This window comes from Eubalaena glacialis, chromosome 15 (genome assembly GCF_028564815.1).
Source record: "Eubalaena glacialis isolate mEubGla1 chromosome 15, mEubGla1.1.hap2.+ XY, whole genome shotgun sequence".
NCBI classification, from domain to species: domain Eukaryota; kingdom Metazoa; phylum Chordata; class Mammalia; order Artiodactyla; family Balaenidae; genus Eubalaena; species Eubalaena glacialis.
The window spans coordinates 31,812,468-31,837,191 of record NC_083730.1 but is presented as its reverse complement, the minus strand read 5'-3'; positions in this window follow the sequence as shown (position 1 = coordinate 31,837,191).

Sequence of the window (24,724 nt, the reverse complement as noted above, 5' to 3'; positions counted from 1 at the left end):
GAATCAAAGTTCAGGAAAGGAACTCAGGGTGCTGGTGACTGCAGGTTGTTTCACCAGGCAGCCCAAATCGAGTACATCCGTACACAATGTAGTAAAGGCCTCACCCTTCAAGCCCACGTCAATTTCATAGAGAAAACACCAGGCCTCGGTGTGCTTTCCTGTGGCAAGAAAACTTTGCTTGCATTCCTTAGGAGGCACAGTGGCTCAGGACTGCCCTACCCCAAGGACTCAGGCTGTGCAGCCCGACTGGTTGAGATCAGCCCTTCTGGCTCTCACGGATGAAACCAACTAGGAAAAGAGCCTCTCCTAAGCTGGGGAACGTGGTGGCTTTTCCTAGTCTTCAAAGGAACAGCACTCTGAGGGAGAGGAGCTGCTGACGTGTGGTAGCAAAATCTCCTCTGCTGAAGAGAAATATTTCGTTGTAAGCGGGTTCCATCAGCCTTGCCACCTTTTCTCAGCTGGCTATACTGGAGGGCATTCTGTTGGCAGACTCCCCTGAGGCCCTGCTTCCCAGGCTGTGATACACACACGCCGCCTGCTTCAGCGCAATGGGACAGCTTAAGGTAAGGTAAAAACCTCCTCTGGTGAAGAGAAACATTTCGTTGTAAGCGGGTTCCATCAGCCTTGCCACCTTTTCTCAGCTGGCATTACTGGAGGGCAGTCTTTTGGCGGACTCCCCTGAGGCCCTGCTTCCCAGGCTGGGATACACACACGCCGCCTGCTTCAGCGCAAAGGGACAGCTTAAGGTAAGGTAAAAACCCTGTGTTGGCAAGTGCCTGCCTAACCCTCGCACAAGCAAAAGCATATTGGCCATTGTTCAAAGTCTTTCCCCCAAGCTTCACACGTTTGTTCCCATCTAGCCTCCGAAGGCCGAGTTGACCTAGCTAGGAATCAAAGTTCAGCAAAGGTACTCAGGGTGCTGGTGACCGCAGGTTGTTTCACCAGGCAGCCCTAATCGATTACATCCATACACAATATAGTAAAGGCCTCACCCTTCAAGCCCACGTCAATTTCATAGAGAAAACACCAGGCCTCGGTGTGCTTTCCTGTGGCAAGGAAACTTTGCTTGCATTCCTTAGGAGGCACAGTGGCTCAGGACTGCCCTACCCCAAGGACTCAGGCTGTGCAGCCCGACTGGTTGAGATCAGCCTTTCTGGCTCTCACGGATGAAACCAACTAGGAAAAGAGCCTCTCCTAAGCTGGGGAACGTGGTGGCTTTTCCTAGTCTTCAAAGGAACAGCACTCTGAGGGAGAGGAGCTGCTGACGTGTGGTAGCAAAATCTCCTCTGCTGAAGAGAAACATTTCGTTGTAATCGGGTTCCCTCAGCCTTGCCACCTTTTCTCAGCTGGCTATACTGGAGGGCAGTCTGTTGGCAGACTCCCCGGAGGCCCTGCTTCCCAGGCTGTGATACACACACGCCGCCTGCTTCAGCGCAATGGGACAGCTTAAGGTAAGGTAAAAACCTCCTCTGCTGAAGAGAAACATTTCGTTGTAAGCGGGTTCCATCAGCCTTGCCACCTTTTCTCAGCTGGCATTACTGGAGGGCAGTCTGTTGGCAGACTCCCCTGAGGCCCTGCTTCCCAGGCTGTGATACACACACGCCGCCTGCTTCAGCGCAATGGGACAGCTTAAGGTAAGGTAAAAACCTCCTCTGGTGAAGAGAAACATTTCGTTGTAAGCGGGTTCCATCAGCCTTGCCACCTTTTCTCAGCTGGCATTACTGGAGGGCAGTCTGTTGGCGGACTCCCCTGAGGCCCTGCTTCCCAGGCTGTGATACACACACGCCGCCTGCTTCAGCGCAAAGGGACAGCTTAAGGTAAGGTAAAAACCCTGTGTTGGCAAGTGCCTGCGTAACCCTCGCACAAGCAAAAGCATATTGGCCATTGGTCAAAGGCTTTCCCCACAAGCTTCACACGTTTGCTCCCATGTAGCCTCCGAAGGCCGAGTTGACCTAGCTAGGAATCAAAGTTCAGGAAAGGAACTCAGGGTGCTGGTGACTGCAGGTTGTTTCACCAGGCAGCCCAAATCGAGTACATCCGTACACAATGTAGTAAAGGCCTCACCCTTCAAGCCCTCATCAATTTCATAGAGAAAACACCAGGCCTCGGTGTGCTTTCCTGTGGCAAGAAAACTTTGCTTGCATTCCTTAGGAGGCACAGTGGCTCAGGACTGCCCTACCCCAAGGACTCAGGCTGTGCAGCCCGACTGGTTGAGATCAGCCCTTCTGGCTCTCACGGATGAAACCAACTAGGAAAAGAGCCTCTCCTAAGCTGGGGAACGTGGTGGCTTTTCCTAGTCTTCAAAGGAACAGCACTCTGAGGGAGAGGAGCTGCTGACGTGTGGTAGCAAAATCTCCTCTGCTGAAGAGAAATATTTCGTTGTAAGCGGGTTCCATCAGCCTTGCCACCTTTTCTCAGCTGGCTATACTGGAGGGCAGTCTGTTGGCAGACTCCCCTGAGGCCCTGCTTCCCAGGCTGTGATACACACACGCCGCCTGCTTCAGCGCAATGGGACAGCTTAAGGTAAGGTAAAAACCTCCTCTGCTGAAGAGAAACATTTCGTTGTAAGCGGGTTCCATCAGCCTTGCCACCTTTTCTCAGCTGGCATTACTGGAGGGCAGTCTGTTGGCAGACTACCCTGAGGCCCTGCTTCCCAGGCTGTGATAGACACACGCCGCCTGCTTCAGCGCAAAGTGACAGCTTATGGTAAGTTAAAAACCCTGTGTTGGCAAGTGCCTTCCTATACCTCGCACAAGCACAAGCATATTGGCCATTGTTCAAAGGCTTTCCCCCAAGCTTCAAACTTTTGTTCCCATCTAGCCTCCGAAGGCCGAGTTGACCTAGCTAGGAATCAAAGTTCAGCAAAGGTACTCAGGGTGCTGGTGACCGCAGGTTGTTTCACCAGGCAGCCCTAATCGATTACATCCATACACAATATAGTAAAGGCCTCACCCTTCAAGCCCACGTCAATTTCATAGAGAAAACACCAGGCCTCGGTGTGCTTTCCTGTGGCAAGGAAACTTTGTTTGCATTCCTTAGGAGGCACAGTGGCTCAGGACGGCCCTACCCCAAGGACTCAGGCTGTGCAGCCCGACTGGTTGAGATCAGCCCTTCTGGCTCTCACGGATGAAACCAACTAGGAAAAGAGCCTCTCCTAAGCTGGGGAACGTGGTGGCTTTTCCTAGTCTTCAAAGGAACAGCACTCTGAGGGAGAGGAGCTGCTGACGTGTGGTAGCAAAATCTCCTCTGCTGAAGAGAAACATTTCGTTGTAAGCGGGTTCCATCAGCCTTGCCACCTTTTCTCAGCTGGCATTACTGGAGGGCAGTCTGTTGGCAGACTCCCCTGAGGCCCTGCTTCCCAGGCTGTGATACACACACGCCGCCTGCTTCAGCGCAAAGGGACAGCTTAAGGTAAGGTAAAAACCCTGTGTTGGCAACTGCCTGCCTAACCCTCGCACAAGCAAAAACATATTGCCCATTGGTCAAAGGCTTTCCCCACAAGCTTCACACGTTTGCTCCCATGTAGCCTCCGAAGGCCGAGTTGACCTAGCTAGGAATCAAAGTTCAGGAAAGGAACTCAGGGTGCTGGTGACTGCAGGTTTTTTCACCAGGCAGCCCAAATCGAGTACATCCGTACACAATGTAGTAAAGGCCTCACCCTTCAAGCCCACGTCAATTTCATAGAGAAAACACCAGGCCTCGGTGTGCTTTCCTGTGGCAAGGAAACTTTGCTTGCATTCCTTAGGAGGCACAGTGGCTCAGGACGGCCCTACCCCAAGGACTCAGGCTGTGCAGCCCGACTGGTTGAGATCAGCCCTTCTGGCTCTCACGGATGAAACCAACTAGGAAAAGAGCCTCTCCTAAGCTGGGGAACGTGGTGGCTTTTCCTAGTCTTCAAAGGAACAGCACTCTGAGGGAGAGGAGCTGCTGACGCGTGGTAGCAAAATCTCCTCTGCTGAAGAGAAACATTTCGTTGTAAGCGGGTTCCATCAGCCTTGCCACCTTTTCTCAGCTGGCTATACTGGAGGGCAGTCTGTTGGCAGACTCCCCTGAGGCCCTGCTTCCCAGGCTGTGATACACACACGCCGCCTGCTTCAGCGCAAAGGGACAGCTTAAGGTAAGGTAAAAACCCTGTGTTGGCAAGTGCCTGCCTAACCCTCGCACAAGCAAAAGCATATTGGCCATTGGTCAAAGGCTTTCCCCACAAGCTTCACACGTTTGCTCCCATGTAGCCTCCGAAGGCCGTGTTGACCTAGCTAGGAATCAAAGTTCAGGAAAGGAACTCAGGGTGCTGGTTACTGCAGGTTGTTTCACCAGGCAGCCCAAATCGAGTACATCCGTACACAATGTAGTAAAGGCCTCACCCTTCAAGCCCTCGTCAATTTCATAGAGAAAACACCAGGCCTCGGTGTGCTTTCCTGTGGCAAGAAAACTTTGCTTGCATTCCTTAGGAGGCACAGTGGCTCAGGACTGCCCTACCCCAAGGACTCAGGCTGTGCAGCCCGACTGGTTGAGATCAGCCCTTCTGGCTCTCACGGATGAAACCAACTAGGAAAAGAGCCTCTCCTAAGCTGGGGAACGTGGTGGCTTTTCCTAGTCTTCAAAGGAACAGCACTCTGAGGGAGAGGAGCTGCTGACGTGTGGTAGCAAAATCTCCTCTGCTGAAGAGAAACATTTCGTTGTAAGCGGGTTCCATCAGCCTTGCCACCTTTTCTCAGCTGTCATTACTGGAGGGCAGTCTGTTGGCAGACTCCCCTGAGGCCCTGCTTCCCAGGCTGTGATACACACACGCCGCCTGCTTCAGCGCAAAGGGACAGCTTAAGGTAAGGTAAAAACCCTGTGTTGGCAAGTGCCTGCCTAACCCTTGCACAAGCAAAAGCATATTGGCCATTGGTCAAAGGCTTTCCCCACAAGCTTCACACGTTTGCTCCCATGTAGCCTCCGAAGGCCGAGTTGACCTAGCTAGGAATCAAAGTTCAGGAAAGGAACTCAGGGTGCTGGTGACTGCAGGTTGTTTCACCAGGCAGCCCAAATCGAGTACATCCGTACACAATGTAGTAAAGGCCTCACCCTTCAAGCCCACGTCAATTTCATAGAGAAAACACCAGGCCTCGGTGTGCTTTCCTGTGGCAAGAAAACTTTGCTTGCATTCCTTAGGAGGCACAGTGGCTCAGGACTGCCCTACCCCAAGGACTCAGACTGTGCAGCCCGACTGGTTGAGATCAGCCCTTCTGGCTCTCACGGATGAAACCAACTAGGAAAAGAGCCTCTCCTAAGCTGGGGAACGTGGTGGCTTTTCCTAGTCTTCAAAGGAACAGCACTCTGAGGGAGAGGAGCTGCTGACGTGTGGTAGCAAAATCTCCTCTGCTGAAGAGAAATATTTCGTTGTAAGCGGGTTCCATCAGCCTTGCCACCTTTTCTCAGCTGGCTATACTGGAGGGCATTCTGTTGGCAGACTCCCCTGAGGCCCTGCTTCCCAGGCTGTGATACACACACGCCGCCTGCTTCAGCGCAATGGGACAGCTTAAGGTAAGGTAAAAAACCTCCTCTGGTGAAGAGAAACATTTCGTTGTAAGCGGGTTCCATCAGCCTTGCCACCTTTTCTCAGCTGGCATTACTGGAGGGCAGTCTTTTGGCGGACTCCCCTGAGGCCCTGCTTCCCAGGCTGGGATACACACACGCCGCCTGCTTCAGCGCAAAGGGACAGCTTAAGGTAAGGTAAAAACCCTGTGTTGGCAAGTGCCTGCCTAACCCTCGCACAAGCAAAAGCATATTGGCCATTGTTCAAAGTCTTTCCCCCAAGCTTCACACGTTTGTTCCCATCTAGCCTCCGAAGGCCGAGTTGACCTAGCTAGGAATCAAAGTTCAGCAAAGGTACTCAGGGTGCTGGTGACCGCAGGTTGTTTCACCAGGCAGCCCTAATCGATTACATCCATACACAATATAGTAAAGGCCTCACCCTTCAAGCCCACGTCAATTTCATAGAGAAAACACCAGGCCTCGGTGTGCTTTCCTGTGGCAAGGAAACTTTGCTTGCATTCCTTAGGAGGCACAGTGGCTCAGGACTGCCCTACCCCAAGGACTCAGGCTGTGCAGCCCGACTGGTTGAGATCAGCCCTTCTGGCTCTCACGGATGAAACCAACTAGGAAAAGAGCCTCTCCTAAGCTGGGGAACGTGGTGGCTTTTCCTAGTCTTCAAAGGAACAGCACTCTGAGGGAGAGGAGCTGCTGACGTGTGGTAGCAAAATCTCCTCTGCTGAAGAGAAACATTTCGTTGTAAGCGGGTTCCATCAGCCTTGCCACCTTTTCTCAGCTGGCTATACTGGAGGGCAGTCTGTTGGCAGACTCCCCTGAGGCCCTGCTTCCCAGGCTGTGATAGACACACGCCGCCTGCTTCAGCGCAAAGTGACAGCTTATGGTAAGTTAAAAACCCTGTGTTGGCAAGTGCCTTCCTATACCTCGCACAAGCAAAAGCATATTGGCCATTGGTCAAAGGCTTTCCCCACAAGCTTCACACGTTTGCTCCCATGTAGCCTCCGAAGGCCGAGTTGACCTAGCTAGGAATCAAAGTTCAGGAAAGGAACTCAGGGTGCTGGTGACTGCAGGTTGTTTCACCAGGCAGCCCAAATCGAGTACATCCGTACACAATGTAGTAAAGGCCTCACCCTTCAAGCCCACGTCAATTTCATAGAGAAAACACCAGGCCTCGGTGTGCTTTCCTGTGGCAAGGAAACTTTGCTTGCATTCCTTAGGAGGCACAGTGGCTCAGGACTGCCCTACCCCAAGGACTCAGGCTGTGCAGCCCGACTGGTTGAGATCAGCCTTTCTGGCTCTCACGGATGAAACCAACTAGGAAAAGAGCCTCTCCTAAGCTGGGGAACGTGGTGGCTTTTCCTAGTCTTCAAAGGAACAGCACTCTGAGGGAGAGGAGCTGCTGACGTGTGGTAGCAAAATCTCCTCTGCTGAAGAGAAACATTTCGTTGTAAGCGGGTTCCATCAGCCTTGCCACCTTTTCTCAGCTGGCTATACTGGAGGGCAGTCTGTTGGCAGACTCCCCGGAGGCCCTGCTTCCCAGGCTGTGATACACACACGCCGCCTGCTTCAGCGCAATGGGACAGCTTAAGGTAAGGTAAAAACCTCCTCTGCTGAAGAGAAACATTTCGTTGTAAGCGGGTTCCATCAGCCTTGCCACCTTTTCTCAGCTGGCATTACTGGAGGGCAGTCTGTTGGCAGACTCCCCTGAGGCCCTGCTTCCCAGGCTGTGATACACACACGCCGCCTGCTTCAGCGCAATGGGACAGCTTAAGGTAAGGTAAAAACCTCCTCTGGTGAAGAGAAACATTTCGTTGTAAGCGGGTTCCATCAGACTTGCCACCTTTTCTCAGCTGGCATTACTGGAGGGCAGTCTGTTGGCAGACTCCCCTGAGGTCCTGCTTCCCAGGCTGTGATAGACACACGCCGCCTGCTTCAGCGCAATGTGACAGCTTATGGTACGTTAAAAACCCTGTGTTGGCAAGTGCCTTCTTATACCTCGCACAAGCACAAGCATATTGGCCATTGTTCAAAGGCTTTCCCCCAAGCTTCAGACGTTTGTTCCCATCTAGCCTCCGAAGGCCGAGTTGACCTAGCTAGGAATCAAAGTTCAGCAAAGGTACTCAGGGTGCTGGTGACTGCAGGTTGTTTCACCAGGCAGCCCAAATCGAGTACATCCGTACACAATGTAGTAAAGGCCTCACCCTTCAAGGCCACGTCAATTTCATAGAGAAAACACCAGGCCTCGGTGTGCTTTCCTGTGGCAAGGAAACTTTGCTTGCATTCCTTAGGAGGCACAGTGGCTCAGGACTGCCCTACCCCAAGGACTCAGGCTGTGCAGCCCGACTGGTTGAGATCAGCCCTTCTGGCTCTCACGGATGAAACCAACTAGGAAAAGAGCCTCTCCTAAGCTGGGGAACGTGGTGGCTTTTCCTAGTCTTCAAAGGAACAGCACTCTGAGGGAGAGGAGCTGCTGACGTGTGGTAGCAAAATCTCCTCTGCTGAAGAGAAACATTTCGTTGTAAGCGGGTTCCATCAGCCTTGCCACCTTTTCTCAGCTGGCATTACTGGAGGGCAGTCTGTTGGCAGACTCCCCTGAGGCCCTGCTTCCCAGGCTGTGATACACACACGCCGCCTGCTTCAGCGCAAAGGGACAGCTTAAGGTAAGGTAAAAACCCTGTGTTGGCAACTGCCTGCCTAACCCTCGCACAAGCAAAAACATATTGCCCATTGGTCAAAGGCTTTCCCCACAAGCTTCACACGTTTGCTCCCATGTAGCCTCCGAAGGCCGAGTTGACCTAGCTAGGAATCAAAGTTCACGAAAGGAACTCAGGGTGCTGGTGACTGCAGGTTTTTTCACCAGGCAGCCCAAATCGAGTACATCCGTACACAATGTAGTAAAGGCCTCACCCTTCAAGCCCACGTCAATTTCATAGAGAAAACACCAGGCCTCGGTGTGCTTTCCTGTGGCAAGGAAACTTTGCTTGCATTCCTTAGGAGGCACAGTGGCTCAGGATGGCCCTACCCCAAGGACTCAGGCTGTGCAGCCCGACTGGTTGAGATCAGCCCTTCTGGCTCTCACGGATGAAACCAACTAGGAAAAGAGCCTCTCCTAAGCTGGGGAACGTGGTGGCTTTTCCTAGTCTTCAAAGGAACAGCACTCTGAGGGAGAGGAGCTGCTGACGTGTGGTAGCAAAATCTCCTCTGCTGAAGAGAAACATTTCGTTGTAAGCGGGTTCCATCAGCCTTGCCACCTTTTCTCAGCTGGCTATACTGGAGGGCAGTCTGTTGGCAGACTCCCCTGAGGCCCTGCTTCCCAGGCTGTGATACACACACGCCGCCTGCTTCAGCGCAAAGGGACAGCTTAAGGTAAGGTAAAAACCCTGTGTTGGCAAGTGCCTGCCTAACCCTCGCACAAGCAAAAGCATATTGGCCATTGGACAAAGGCTTTCCCCACAAGCTTCACACGTTTGCTCCCATGTAGCCTCCGAAGGCCGTGTTGACCTAGCTAGGAATCAAAGTTCAGGAAAGGAACTCAGGGTGCTGGTGACTGCAGGTTGTTTCACCAGGCAGCCCAAATCGAGTACATCCGTACACAATGTAGTAAAGGCCTCACCCTTCAAGCCCTCGTCAATTTCATAGAGAAAACACCAGGCCTCGGTGTGCTTTCCTGTGGCAAGAAAACTTTGCTTGCATTCCTTAGGAGGCACAGTGGCTCAGGACTGCCCTACCCCAAGGACTGAGGCTGTGCAGCCCGACTGGTTGAGATCAGCCCTTCTGGCTCTCACGGATGAAACCAACTAGGAAAAGAGCCTCTCCTAAGCTGGGGAACGTGGTGGCTTTTCCTAGTCTTCAAAGGAACAGCACTCTGAGGGAGAGGAGCTGCTGACGTGTGGTAGCAAAATCTCCTGTGCTGAAGAGAAACATTTCGTTGTAAGCGGGTTCCATCAGCCTTGCCACCTTTTCTCAGCTGGCATTACTGGAGGGCAGTCTGTTGGCAGACTCCCCTGAGGCCCTGCTTCCCAGGCTGTGATACACACACGCCGCCTGCTTCAGCGCAAAGGGACAGCTTAAGGTAAGGTAAAAACCCTGTGTTGGCAAGTGCCTGCCTAACCCTTGCACAAGCAAAAGCATATTGGCCATTGGTCAAAGGCTTTCCCCACAAGCTTCACACGTTTGCTCCCATGTAGCCTCCGAAGGCCGAGTTGACCTAGCTAGGAATCAAAGTTCAGGAAAGGAACTCAGGGTGCTGGTGACTGCAGGTTGTTTCACCAGGCAGCCCAAATCGAGTACATCCATACACAATGTAGTAAAGGCCTCACCCTTCAAGCCCACGTCAATTTCATAGAGAAAACACCAGGCCTCGGTGTGCTTTCCTGTGGCAAGGAAACTTTGCTTGCATTCCTTAGGAGGCACAGTGGCTCAGGACTGCCCTACCCCAAGGACTCAGACTCTGCAGCCCGACTGGTTGAGATCAGCCCTTCTGGCTCTCACGGATGAAACCAACTAGGAAAAGAGCCTCTCCTAAGCTGGGGAACGTGGTGGCTTTTCCTAGTCTTCAAAGGAACAGCACTCTGAGGGAGAGGAGCTGCTGACGTGTGGTAGCAAAATCTCCTCTGCTGAAGAGAAATATTTCGTTGTAAGCGGGTTCCATCAGCCTTGCCACCTTTTCTCAGCTGGCTATACTGGAGGGCATTCTGTTGGCAGACTCCCCTGAGGCCCTGCTTCCCAGGCTGTGATACACACACGCCGCCTGCTTCAGCGCAATGGGACAGCTTAAGGTAAGGTAAAAACCTCCTCTGGTGAAGAGAAACATTTCGTTGTAAGCGGGTTCCATCAGCCTTGCCACCTTTTCTCAGCTGGCATTACTGGAGGGCAGTCTGTTGGCGGACTCCCCTGAGGCCCTGCTTCCCAGGCTGGGATACACACACGCCGCCTGCTTCAGCGCAAAGGGACAGCTTAAGGTAAGGTAAAAACCCTGTGTTGGCAAGTGCCTGCCTAACCCTCGCACAAGCAAAAGCATATTGGCCATTGTTCAAAGTCTTTCCCCCAAGCTTCACACGTTTGTTCCCATCTAGCCTCCGAAGGCCGAGTTGACCTAGCTAGGAATCAAAGTTCAGCAAAGGTACTCAGGGTGCTGGTGACCGCAGGTTGTTTCACCAGGCAGCCCTAATCGATTACATCCATACACAATATAGTAAAGGCCTCACCCTTCAAGCCCACGTCAATTTCATAGAGAAAACACCAGGCCTCGGTGTGCTTTCCTGTGGCAAGGAAACTTTGCTTGCATTCCTTAGGAGGCACAGTGGCTCAGGACTGCCCTACCCCAAGGACTCAGGCTGTGCAGCCCGACTGGTTGAGATCAGCCCTTCTGGCTCTCACGGATGAAACCAACTAGGAAAAGAGCCTCTCCTAAGCTGGGGAACGTGGTGGCTTTTCCTAGTCTTCAAAGGAACAGCACTCTGAGGGAGAGGAGCTGCTGACGTGTGGTAGCAAAATCTCCTCTGCTGAAGAGAAATATTTCGTTGTAAGCGGGTTCCATCAGTCTTGCCACCTTTTCTCAGATTGGCTATACTGGAGGGCAGTCTGTTGGCAGACTCCCCTGAGGCCCTGCTTCCCAGGCTGTGATACACACACGCCGCCTGCTTCAGCGCAATGGGACAGCTTAAGGTAAGGTAAAAACCTCCTCTGGTGAAGAGAAACATTTCGTTGTAAGCGGGTTCCATCAGCCTTGCCACCTTTTCTCAGCTGGCATTACTGGAGGGCAGTCTGTTGGCGGACTCCCCTGAGGCCCTGCTTCCCAGGCTGTGATACACACACGCCGCCTACTTCAGCGCAAAGGGACAGCTTAAGGTAAGGTAAAAACCCTGTGTTGGCAAGTGCCTGCCTAACCCTCGCACAAGCAAAAGCATATTGGCCATTGGTCAAAGGCTTTCCCCACAAGCTTCACACGTTTGCTCCCATGTAGCCTCCGAAGGCCGAGTTGACCTAGCTAGGAATCAAAGTTCAGGAAAGGAACTCAGGGTGCTGGTGACTGCAGGTTGTTTCACCAGGCAGCCCAAATCGAGTACATCCGTACACAATGTAGTAAAGGCCTCACCCTTCAAGCCCTCGTCAATTTCATAGAGAAAACACCAGGCCTCGGTGTGCTTTCCTGTGGTAAGAAAACTTTGCTTGCATTCCTTAGGAGGCACAGTGGCTCAGGACTGCCCTACCCCAAGGACTCAGGCTGTGCAGCCCGACTGGTTGAGATCAGCCCTTCTGGCTCTCACGGATGAAACCAACTAGGAAAAGAGCCTCTCCTAAGCTGGGGAACGTGGTGGCTTTTCCTAGTCTTCAAAGGAACAGCACTCTGAGGGAGAGGAGCTGCTGACGTGTGGTAGCAAAATCTCCTCTGCTGAGGAGAAACATTTCGTTGTAAGCGGGTTCCATCAGCCTTGCCACCTTTTCTCAGCTGGCATTACTGGAGGGCAGTCTGTTGGCAGACTACCCTGAGGCCCTGCTTCCCAGGCTGTGATAGACACACGCCGCCTGCTTCAGCGCAAAGTGACAGCTTATGGTAAGTTAAAAACCCTGTGTTGGCAAGTGCCTGCCTAACCCTCGCACAAGCAAAAGCATATTGGCCATTGTTCAAAGTCTTTCCCCCAAGCTTCACACGTTTGTTCCCATCTAGCCTCCGAAGGCCGAGTTGACCTAGCTAGGAATCAAAGTTCAGCAAAGGTACTCAGGGTGCTGGTGACCGCAGGTTGTTTCACCAGGCAGCCCTAATCGATTACATCCATACACAATATAGTAAAGGCCTCACCCTTCAAGCCCACGTCAATTTCATAGAGAAAACACCAGGCCTCGGTGTGCTTTCCTGTGGCAAGGAAACTTTGCTTGCATTCCTTAGGAGGCACAGTGGCTCAGGACTGCCCTACCCCAAGGACTCAGGCTGTGCAGCCCGACTGGTTGAGATCAGCCTTTCTGGCTCTCACGGATGAAACCAACTAGGAAAAGAGCCTCTCCTAAGCTGGGGAACGTGGTGGCTTTTCCTAGTCTTCAAAGGAACAGCACTCTGAGGGAGAGGAGCTGCTGACGTGTGGTAGCAAAATCTCCTCTGCTGAAGAGAAACATTTCGTTGTAAGCGGGTTCCATCAGCCTTGCCACCTTTTCTCAGCTGGCTATACTGGAGGGCAGTCTGTTGGCAGACTCCCCGGAGGCCCTGCTTCCCAGGCTGTGATACACACACGCCGCCTGCTTCAGCGCAATGGGACAGCTTAAGGTAAGGTAAAAACCTCCTCTGCTGAAGAGAAACATTTCGTTGTAAGCGGGTTCCATCAGCCTTGCCACCTTTTCTCAGCTGGCATTACTGGAGGGCAGTCTGTTGGCAGACTCCCCTGAGGCCCTGCTTCCCAGGCTGTGATACACACACGCCGCCTGCTTCAGCGCAATGGGACAGCTTAAGGTAAGGTAAAAACCTCCTCTGGTGAAGAGAAACATTTCGTTGTAAGCGGGTTCCATCAGCCTTGCCACCTTTTCTCAGCTGGCATTACTGGAGGGCAGTCTGTTGGCAGACTCCCCTGAGGCCCTGCTTCCCAGGCTGTGATACACACACGCCGCCTGCTTCAGCGCAAAGGGACAGCTTAAGGTAAGGTAAAAACCCTGTGTTGGCAACTGCCTGCCTAACCCTCGCACAAGCAAAAACATATTGCCCATTGGTCAAAGGCTTTCCCCACAAGCTTCACACGTTTGCTCCCATGTAGCCTCCGAAGGCCGAGTTGACCTAGCTAGGAATCAAAGTTCAGGAAAGGAACTCAGGGTGCTGGTGACTGCAGGTTTTTTCACCAGGCAGCCCAAATCGAGTACATCCGTACACAATGTAGTAAAGGCCTCACCCTTCAAGCCCACGTCAATTTCATAGAGAAAACACCAGGCCTCGGTGTGCTTTCCTGTGGCAAGGAAACTTTGCTTGCATTCCTTAGGAGGCACAGTGGCTCAGGACGGCCCTACCCCAAGGACTCAGGCTGTGCAGCCCGACTGGTTGAGATCAGCCCTTCTGGCTCTCACGGATGAAACCAACTAGGAAAAGAGCCTCTCCTAAGCTGGGGAACGTGGTGGCTTTTCCTAGTCTTCAAAGGAACAGCACTCTGAGGGAGAGGAGCTGCTGACGCGTGGTAGCAAAATCTCCTCTGCTGAAGAGAAACATTTCGTTGTAAGCGGGTTCCATCAGCCTTGCCACCTTTTCTCAGCTGGCTATACTGGAGGGCAGTCTGTTGGCAGACTCCCCTGAGGCCCTGCTTCCCAGGCTGTGATACACACACGCCGCCTGCTTCAGCGCGAAGGGACAGCTTAAGGTAAGGTAAAAACCCTGTGTTGGCAAGTGCCTGCCTAACCCTCGCACAAGCAAAAGCATATTGGCCATTGGTCAAAGGCTTTCCCCACAAGCTTCACACGTTTGCTCCCATGTAGCCTCCGAAGGCCGTGTTGACCTAGCTAGGAATCAAAGTTCAGGAAAGGAACTCAGGGTGCTGGTGACTGCAGGTTGTTTCACCAGGCAGCCCAAATCGAGTACATCCGTACACAATGTAGTAAAGGCCTCACCCTTCAAGCCCTCGTCAATTTCATAGAGAAAACACCAGGCCTCGGTGTGCTTTCCTGTGGCAAGAAAACTTTGCTTGCATTCCTTAGGAGGCACAGTGGCTCAGGACTGCCCTACCCCAAGGACTCAGGCTGTGCAGCCCGACTGGTTGAGATCAGCCCTTCTGGCTCTCACGGATGAAACCAACTAGGAAAAGAGCCTCTCCTAAGCTGGGGAACGTGGTGGCTTTTCCTAGTCTTCAAAGGAACAGCACTCTGAGGGAGAGGAGCTGCTGACGTGTGGTAGCAAAATCTCCTCTGCTGAAGAGAAACATTTCGTTGTAAGCGGGTTCCATCAGCCTTGCCACCTTTTCTCAGCTGTCATTACTGGAGGGCAGTCTGTTGGCAGACTCCCCTGAGGCCCTGCTTCCCAGGCTGTGATACACACACGCCGCCTGCTTCAGCGCAAAGGGACAGCTTAAGGTAAGGTAAAAACCCTGTGTTGGCAAGTGCCTGCCTAACCCTTGCACAAGCAAAAGCATATTGGCCATTGGTCAAAGGCTTTCCCCACAAGCTTCACACGTTTGCTCCCATGTAGCCTCCGAAGGCCGAGTTGACCTAGCTAGGAATCAAAGTTCAGGAAAGGAACTCAGGGTGCTGGTGACTGCAGGTTGTTTCACCAGGCAGCCCAAATCGAGTACATCCGTACACAATGTAGTAAAGGCCTCACCCTTCAAGCCCACGTCAATTTCATAGAGAAAACACCAGGCCTCGGTGTGCTTTCCTGTGGCAAGAAAACTTTGCTTGCATTCCTTAGGAGGCACAGTGGCTCAGGACTGCCCTACCCCAAGGACTCAGACTGTGCAGCCCGACTGGTTGAGATCAGCCCTTCTGGCTCTCACGGATGAAACCAACTAGGAAAAGAGCCTCTCCTAAGCTGGGGAACGTGGTGGCTTTTCCTAGTCTTCAAAGGAACAGCACTCTGAGGGAGAGGAGCTGCTGACGTGTGGTAGCAAAATCTCCTCTGCTGAAGAGAAATATTTCGTTGTAAGCGGGTTCCATCAGCCTTGCCACCTTTTCTCAGCTGGCTATACTGGAGGGCATTCTGTTGGCAGACTCCCCTGAGGCCCTGCTTCCCAGGCTGTGATACACACACGCCGCCTGCTTCAGCGCAATGGGACAGCTTAAGGTAAGGTAAAAAACCTCCTCTGGTGAAGAGAAACATTTCGTTGTAAGCGGGTTCCATCAGCCTTGCCACCTTTTCTCAGCTGGCATTACTGGAGGGCAGTCTTTTGGCGGACTCCCCTGAGGCCCTGCTTCCCAGGCTGGGATACACACACGCCGCCTGCTTCAGCGCAAAGGGACAGCTTAAGGTAAGGTAAAAACCCTGTGTTGGCAAGTGCCTGCCTAACCCTCGCACAAGCAAAAGCATATTGGCCATTGTTCAAAGTCTTTCCCCCAAGCTTCACACGTTTGTTCCCATCTAGCCTCCGAAGGCCGAGTTGACCTAGCTAGGAATCAAAGTTCAGCAAAGGTACTCAGGGTGCTGGTGACCGCAGGTTGTTTCACCAGGCAGCCCTAATCGATTACATCCATACACAATATAGTAAAGGCCTCACCCTTCAAGCCCACGTCAATTTCATAGAGAAAACACCAGGCCTCGGTGTGCTTTCCTGTGGCAAGGAAACTTTGCTTGCATTCCTTAGGAGGCACAGTGGCTCAGGACTGCCCTACCCCAAGGACTCAGGCTGTGCAGCCCGACTGGTTGAGATCAGCCCTTCTGGCTCTCACGGATGAAACCAACTAGGAAAAGAGCCTCTCCTAAGCTGGGGAACGTGGTGGCTTTTCCTAGTCTTCAAAGGAACAGCACTCTGAGGGAGAGGAGCTGCTGACGTGTGGTAGCAAAATCTCCTCTGCTGAAGAGAAACATTTCGTTGTAAGCGGGTTCCATCAGCCTTGCCACCTTTTCTCAGCTGGCTATACTGGAGGGCAGTCTGTTGGCAGACTCCCCTGAGGCCCTGCTTCCCAGGCTGTGATAGACACACGCCGCCTGCTTCAGCGCAAAGTGACAGCTTATGGTAAGTTAAAAACCCTGTGTTGGCAAGTGCCTTCCTATACCTCGCACAAGCAAAAGCATATTGGCCATTGGTCAAAGGCTTTCCCCACAAGCTTCACACGTTTGCTCCCATGTAGCCTCCGAAGGCCGAGTTGACCTAGCTAGGAATCAAAGTTCAGGAAAGGAACTCAGGGTGCTGGTGACTGCAGGTTGTTTCACCAGGCAGCCCAAATCGAGTACATCCGTACACAATGTAGTAAAGGCCTCACCCTTCAAGCCCACGTCAATTTCATAGAGAAAACACCAGGCCTCGGTGTGCTTTCCTGTGGCAAGGAAACTTTGCTTGCATTCCTTAGGAGGCACAGTGGCTCAGGACTGCCCTACCCCAAGGACTCAGGCTGTGCAGCCCGACTGGTTGAGATCAGCCTTTCTGGCTCTCACGGATGAAACCAACTAGGAAAAGAGCCTCTCCTAAGCTGGGGAACGTGGTGGCTTTTCCTAGTCTTCAAAGGAACAGCACTCTGAGGGAGAGGAGCTGCTGACGTGTGGTAGCAAAATCTCCTCTGCTGAAGAGAAACATTTCGTTGTAAGCGGGTTCCATCAGCCTTGCCACCTTTTCTCAGCTGGCTATACTGGAGGGCAGTCTGTTGGCAGACTCCCCGGAGGCCCTGCTTCCCAGGCTGTGATACACACACGCCGCCTGCTTCAGCGCAATGGGACAGCTTAAGGTAAGGTAAAAACCTCCTCTGCTGAAGAGAAACATTTCGTTGTAAGCGGGTTCCATCAGCCTTGCCACCTTTTCTCAGCTGGCATTACTGGAGGGCAGTCTGTTGGCAGACTCCCCTGAGGCCCTGCTTCCCAGGCTGTGATACACACACGCCGCCTGCTTCAGCGCAATGGGACAGCTTAAGGTAAGGTAAAAACCTCCTCTGGTGAAGAGAAACATTTCGTTGTAAGCGGGTTCCATCAGACTTGCCACCTTTTCTCAGCTGGCATTACTGGAGGGCAGTCTGTTGGCAGACTCCCCTGAGGTCCTGCTTCCCAGGCTGTGATAGACACACGCCGCCTGCTTCAGCGCAATGTGACAGCTTATGGTACGTTAAAAACCCTGTGTTGGCAAGTGCCTTCTTATACCTCGCACAAGCACAAGCATATTGGCCATTGTTCAAAGGCTTTCCCCCAAGCTTCAGACGTTTGTTCCCATCTAGCCTCCGAAGGCCGAGTTGACCTAGCTAGGAATCAAAGTTCAGCAAAGGTACTCAGGGTGCTGGTGACTGCAGGTTGTTTCACCAGGCAGCCCAAATCGAGTACATCCGTACACAATGTAGTAAAGGCCTCACCCTTCAAGGCCACGTCAATTTCATAGAGAAAACACCAGGCCTCGGTGTGCTTTCCTGTGGCAAGGAAACTTTGCTTGCATTCCTTAGGAGGCACAGTGGCTCAGGACTGCCCTACCCCAAGGACTCAGGCTGTGCAGCCCGACTGGTTGAGATCAGCCCTTCTGGCTCTCACGGATGAAACCAACTAGGAAAAGAGCCTCTCCTAAGCTGGGGAACGTGGTGGCTTTTCCTAGTCTTCAAAGGAACAGCACTCTGAGGGAGAGGAGCTGCTGACGTGTGGTAGCAAAATCTCCTCTGCTGAAGAGAAACATTTCGTTGTAAGCGGGTTCCATCAGCCTTGCCACCTTTTCTCAGCTGGCATTACTGGAGGGCAGTCTGTTGGCAGACTCCCCTGAGGCCCTGCTTCCCAGGCTGTGATACACACACGCCGCCTGCTTCAGCGCAAAGGGACAGCTTAAGGTAAGGTAAAAACCCTGTGTTGGCAACTGCCTGCCTAACCCTCGCACAAGCAAAAACATATTGCCCATTGGTCAAAGGCTTTCCCCACAAGCTTCACACGTTTGCTCCCATGTAGCCTCCGAAGGCCGAGTTGACCTAGCTAGGAATCAAAGTTCACGAAAGGAACTCAGGGTGCTGGTGACTGCAGGTTTTTTCACCAGGCAGCCCAAATCGAGTACATCCGTACACAATGTAGTAAAGGCCTCACCCTTCAAGCCCACGTCAATTTCATAGAGAAAACACCAGGCCTCGGTGTGCTTTCCTGTGGCAAGGAAACTTTGCTTGCATTCCTTAGGAGGCACAGTGGCTCAGGATGGCCCTACCCCAAGGACTCAGGCTGTGCAGCCCGACTGGTTGAGATCAGCCCTTCTGGCTCTCACGGATGAAACCAACTAGGAAAAGAGCCTCTCCTAAGCTGGGGAACGTGGTGGCTTTTCCTAGTCTTCAAAGGAACAGCACTCTGAGGGAGAGGAGCTGCTGACGTGTGGTAGCAAAATCTCCTCTGCTGAAGAGAAACATTTCGTTGTAAGCGGGTTCCATCAGCCTTGCCACCTTTTCTCAGCTGGCTATACTGGAGGGCAGTCTGTTGGCAGACTCCCCTGAGGCCCTGCTTCCCAGGCTGTGATACACACACGCCGCCTGCTTCAGCGCAAAGGGACAGCTTAAGGTAAGGTAAAAACCCTGTGTTGGCAAGTGCCTGCCTAACCCTCGCACAAGCAAAAGCATATTGGCCATTGGACAAAGGCTTTCCCCACAAGCTTCACACGTTTGCTCCCATGTAGCCTCCGAAGGCCGTGTTGACCTAGCTAGGAATCAAAGTTCAGGAAAGGAACTCAGGGTGCTGGTGACTGCAGGTTGTTTCACCAGGCAGCCCAAATCGAGTACATCCGTACACAATGTAGTAAAGGCCTCACCCTTCAAGCCCTCGTCAATTTCATAGAGAAAACACCAGGCCTCGGTGTGCTTTCCTGTGGCAAGAAAACTTTGCTTGCATTCCTTAGGAGGCACAGTGGCTCAGGACTGCCCTACCCCAAGGACTGAGGCTGTGCAGCCCGACTGGTTGAGATCAGCCCTTCTGGCTCTCACGGATGAAACCAACTAGGAAAAGAGCCTCTCCTAAGCTGGGGAACGTGGTGGCTTTTCCTAGTCTTCAAAGGAACAGCACTCTGAGGGAGAGGAGCTGCTGACGTGTGGTAGCAAAATCTCCTGTGCTGAAGAGAAACATTTCGTTGTAAGCGGGTTCCATCAGCCTTGCCACCTTTTCTCAGCTGGCATTACTGGAGGGCAGTCTGTTGGCAGACTCCCCTGAGGCCCTGCTTCCCAGGCTGTGATACACACACGCCGCCTGCTTCAGCGCAAAGGGACAGCTTAAGGTAAGGTAAAAACCCTGTGTTGGCAAGTGCCTGCCTAACCCTTGCACAAGCAAAAGCATATTGGCCATTGGTCAAAGGCTTTCCCCACAAGCTTCACACGTTTGCTCCCATGTAGCCTCCGAAGGCCGAGTTGACCTAGCTAGGAATCAAAGTTCAGGAAAGGAACTCAGGGTGCTGGTGACTGCAGGTTGTTTCACCAGGCAGCCCAAATCGAGTACATCCATACACAATGTAGTAAAGGCCTCACCCTTCAAGCCCACGTCAATTTCATAGAGAAAACACCAGGCCTCGGTGTGCTTTCCTGTGGCAAGGAAACTTTGCTTGCATTCCTTAGGAGGCACAGTGGCTCAGGACTGCCCTACCCCAAGGACTCAGACTCTGCAGCCCGACTGGTTGAGATCAGCCCTTCTGGCTCTCACGGATGAAACCAACTAGGAAAAGAGCCTCTCCTAAGCTGGGGAACGTGGTGGCTTTTCCTAGTCTTCAAAGGAACAGCACTCTGAGGGAGAGGAGCTGCTGACGTGTGGTAGCAAAATCTCCTCTGCTGAAGAGAAATATTTCGTTGTAAGCGGGTTCCATCAGCCTTGCCACCTTTTCTCAGCTGGCTATACTGGAGGGCATTCTGTTGGCAGACTCCCCTGAGGCCCTGCTTCCCAGGCTGTGATACACACACGCCGCCTGCTTCAGCGCAATGGGACAGCTTAAGGTAAGGTAAAAACCTCCTCTGGTGAAGAGAAACATTTCGTTGTAAGCGGGTTCCATCAGCCTTGCCACCTTTTCTCAGCTGGCATTACTGGAGGGCAGTCTGTTGGCGGACTCCCCTGAGGCCCTGCTTCCCAGGCTGGGATACACACACGCCGCCTGCTTCAGCGCAAAGGGACAGCTTAAGGTAAGGTAAAAACCCTGTGTTGGCAAGTGCCTGCCTAACCCTCGCACAAGCAAAAGCATATTGGCCATTGTTCAAAGTCTTTCCCCCAAGCTTCACACGTTTGTTCCCATCTAGCCTCCGAAGGCCGAGTTGACCTAGCTAGGAATCAAAGTTCAGCAAAGGTACTCAGGGTGCTGGTGACCGCAGGTTGTTTCACCAGGCAGCCCTAATCGATTACATCCATACACAATATAGTAAAGGCCTCACCCTTCAAGCCCACGTCAATTTCATAGAGAAAACACCAGGCCTCGGTGTGCTTTCCTGTGGCAAGGAAACTTTGCTTGCATTCCTTAGGAGGCACAGTGGCTCAGGACTGCCCTACCCCAAGGACTCAGGCTGTGCAGCCCGACTGGTTGAGATCAGCCCTTCTGGCTCTCACGGATGAAACCAACTAGGAAAAGAGCCTCTCCTAAGCTGGGGAACGTGGTGGCTTTTCCTAGTCTTCAAAGGAACAGCACTCTGAGGGAGAGGAGCTGCTGACGTGTGGTAGCAAAATCTCCTCTGCTGAAGAGAAATATTTCGTTGTAAGCGGGTTCCATCAGTCTTGCCACCTTTTCTCAGATTGGCTATACTGGAGGGCAGTCTGTTGGCAGACTCCCCTGAGGCCCTGCTTCCCAGGCTGTGATACACACACGCCGCCTGCTTCAGCGCAATGGGACAGCTTAAGGTAAGGTAAAAACCTCCTCTGGTGAAGAGAAACATTTCGTTGTAAGCGGGTTCCATCAGCCTTGCCACCTTTTCTCAGCTGGCATTACTGGAGGGCAGTCTGTTGGCGGACTCCCCTGAGGCCCTGCTTCCCAGGCTGTGATACACACACGCCGCCTACTTCAGCGCAAAGGGACAGCTTAAGGTAAGGTAAAAACCCTGTGTTGGCAAGTGCCTGCCTAACCCTCGCACAAGCAAAAGCATATTGGCCATTGGTCAAAGGCTTTCCCCACAAGCTTCACACGTTTGCTCCCATGTAGCCTCCGAAGGCCGAGTTGACCTAGCTAGGAATCAAAGTTCAGGAAAGGAACTCAGGGTGCTGGTGACTGCAGGTTGTTTCACCAGGCAGCCCAAATCGAGTACATCCGTACACAATGTAGTAAAGGCCTCACCCTTCAAGCCCTCGTCAATTTCATAGAGAAAACACCAGGCCTCGGTGTGCTTTCCTGTGGTAAGAAAACTTTGCTTGCATTCCTTAGGAGGCACAGTGGCTCAGGACTGCCCTACCCCAAGGACTCAGGCTGTGCAGCCCGACTGGTTGAGATCAGCCCTTCTGGCTCTCACGGATGAAACCAACTAGGAAAAGAGCCTCTCCTAAGCTGGGGAACGTGGTGGCTTTTCCTAGTCTTCAAAGGAACAGCACTCTGAGGGAGAGGAGCTGCTGACGTGTGGTAGCAAAATCTCCTCTGCTGAGGAGAAACATTTCGTTGTAAGCGGGTTCCATCAGCCTTGCCACCTTTTCTCAGCTGGCATTACTGGAGGGCAGTCTGTTGGCAGACTACCCTGAGGCCCTGCTTCCCAGGCTGTGATAGACACACGCCGCCTGCTTCAGCGCAAAGTGACAGCTTATGGTAAGTTAAAAACCCTGTGTTGGCAAGTGCCTTCCTATACCTCGCACAAGCACAAGCATATTGGCCATTGTTCAAAGGCTTTCCCCCAAGCTTCACACGTTTGTTCCCATCTAGCCTCCGAAGGCCGAGTTGACCTAGCTAGGAATCAAAGTTCAGCAAAGGTACTCAGGGTGCTGGTGACCGCAGGTTGTTTCACCAGGCAGCCCAAATCGATTACATCCATACACAATATAGTAAAGGCCTCACCCTTCAAGCCCACGTCAATTTCAAAGAGAAAACACCAGGCCTCGGTGTGCTTTCCTGTGGCAAGGAAACTTTGCTTGCATTCCTTAGGAGGCACAGTGGCTCAGGACTGCCCTACCCAAAGGACTCAGGCTGTGAAGCCCGACTGGTTGAGATCAGCCCTTCTGGCTCTCACGGATGAAACCAACTAGGAAAAGAGCCTCTCCTAAGCTGGGGAACGTGGTGGCTTTTCCTAGTCTTCAAAGGAACAGCACTCTGAGGGAGAGGAGCTGCTGACGTGTGGTAGCAAAATCTCCTCTGCTGAAGAGAAACATTTCGTTGTAAGCGGGTTCCATCAGCCTTGCCACATTTTCTCAGCTGGCTATACTGGAGGGCAGTCTGTTGGCAGACTCCCCTGAGGCCCTGCTTCCCAGGCTGTGATACACACACGCCGCCTGCTTCAGCGCAAAGGGACAGCTTAAGGTAAGGTAAAAACCCTGTGTTGGCAAGTGCCTGCCTAACCCTCGCACAAGCAAAAGCATATTGGCCATTGGTCAAAGGCTTTCCCCACAAGCTTCACACGTTTGCTCCCATGTAGCCTCCGAAGGCCGTGTTGACCTAGCTAGGAATCAAAGTTCAGGAAAGGAACTCAGGGTGCTAGTGACTGCATTTTGTTTCACCAGGCAGCCCAAATCGAGTACATCCGTACACAATGTAGTAAAGGCCTCACCCTTCAAGCCCTCGTCAATTTCATAGAGAAAACACCAGGCCTCGGTGTGCTTTCCTGTGGCAAGAAAACTTTGCTTGCATTCCTTAGGAGGCACAGTGGCTCAGGACTGCCCTACCCCAAGGACTCAGGCTGTGCAGCCCGACTGGTTGAGATCAGCCCTTCTGGCTCTCACGGATGAAACCAACTAGGAAAAGAGCCTCTCCTAAGCTGGGGAACGTGGTGGCTTTTCGTAGTCTTCAAAGGAACAGCACTCTGAGGGAGAGGAGCTGCTGACGTGTGGTAGCAAAATCTCCTCTGCTGAAGAGAAACATTTCGTTGTAAGCGGGTTCCATCAGCCTTGCCACATTTTCTCAGCTGGCATTACTGGAGGGCAGTCTGTTGGCAGACTCACCTGAGGCCCTGCTTCCCAGGCTGTGATACACACACGCCGCCTGCTTCAGCGCAAAGGGACAGCTTAAGGTAAGGTAAAAACCCTGTGTTGGCAAGTGCCTGCCTAACCCTCGCACAAGCAAAAGCATATTGGCCATTGGTCAAAGGCTTTCCCCACAACCTTCACACGTTTGCTCCCATGTAGCCTCCGAAGGCCGAGTTGACCTAGCTAGGAATCAATGTTCAGGAAAGGAACTCAGGGTGCTGGTGACTGCAGGTTGTTTCACCAGGCAGCCCAAATCGAGTACATCCGTACACAATGTAGTAAAGGCCTCACCCTTCAAGCCCACGTCAATTTCATAGAGAAAACACCAGGCCTCGGTGTGCTTTCCTGTGGCAAGAAAACTTTGCTTGCATTCCTTAGGAGGCACAGTGGCTCAGGACTGCCCTACCCCAAGGACTCAGGCTGTGCAGCCCGACTGGTTGAGATCAGCCCTTCTGGCTCTCACGGATGAAACCAACTAGGAAAAGAGCCTCTCCTAAGCTGGGGAACGTGGTGGCTTTTCCTAGTCTTCAAAGGAACAGCACTCTGAGGGAGAGGAGCTGCTGACGTGTGGTAGCAAAATCTCCTCTGCTGAAGAGAAATATTTCGTTGTAAGCGGGTTCCATCAGCCTTGCCACCTTTTCTCAGCTGGCTATACTGGAGGGCAGTCTGTTGGCAGACTCCCCTGAGGCCCTGCTTCCCAGGCTGTGATACACACACGCCGCCTGCTTCAGCGCAATGGGACAGCTTAAGGTAAGGTAAAAACCTCCTCTGGTGAAGAGAAACATTTCGTTGTAAGCGGGTTCCATCAGCCTTGCCACCTTTTCTCAGCTGGCATTACTGGAGGGCAGTCTGTTGGCGGACTCCCCTGAGGCCCTGCTTCCCAGGCTGTGATACACACACGCCGCCTGCTTCAGCGCAAAGGGACAGCTTAAGGTAAGGTAAAAACCCTGTGTTGGCAAGTGCCTGCGTAACCCTCGCACAAGCACAAGCATATTGGCCATTGGTCAAAGGCTTTCCCCACAAGCTTCACACGTTTGCTCCCATGTAGCCTCCGAAGGCCGAGTTGACCTAGCTAGGAATCAAAGTTCAGGAAAGGAACTCAGGGTGCTGGTGACTGCAGGTTGTTTCACCAGGCAGCCCAAATCGAGTACATCCGTACACAATGTAGTAAAGGCCTCACCCTTCAAGCCCTCATCAATTTCATAGAGAAAACACCAGGCCTCGGTGTGCTTTCCTGTGGCAAGAAAACTTTGCTTGCATTCCTTAGGAGGCACAGTGGCTCAGGACTGCCCTACCCCAAGGACTCAGGCTGTGCAGCCCGACTGGTTGAGATCAGCCCTTCTGGCTCTCACGGATGAAACCAACTAGGAAAAGAGCCTCTCCTAAGCTGGGGAACGTGGTGGCTTTTCCTAGTCTTCAAAGGAACAGCACTCTGAGGGAGAGGAGCTGCTGACGTGTGGTAGCAAAATCTCCTCTGCTGAAGAGAAATATTTCGTTGTAAGCGGGTTCCATCAG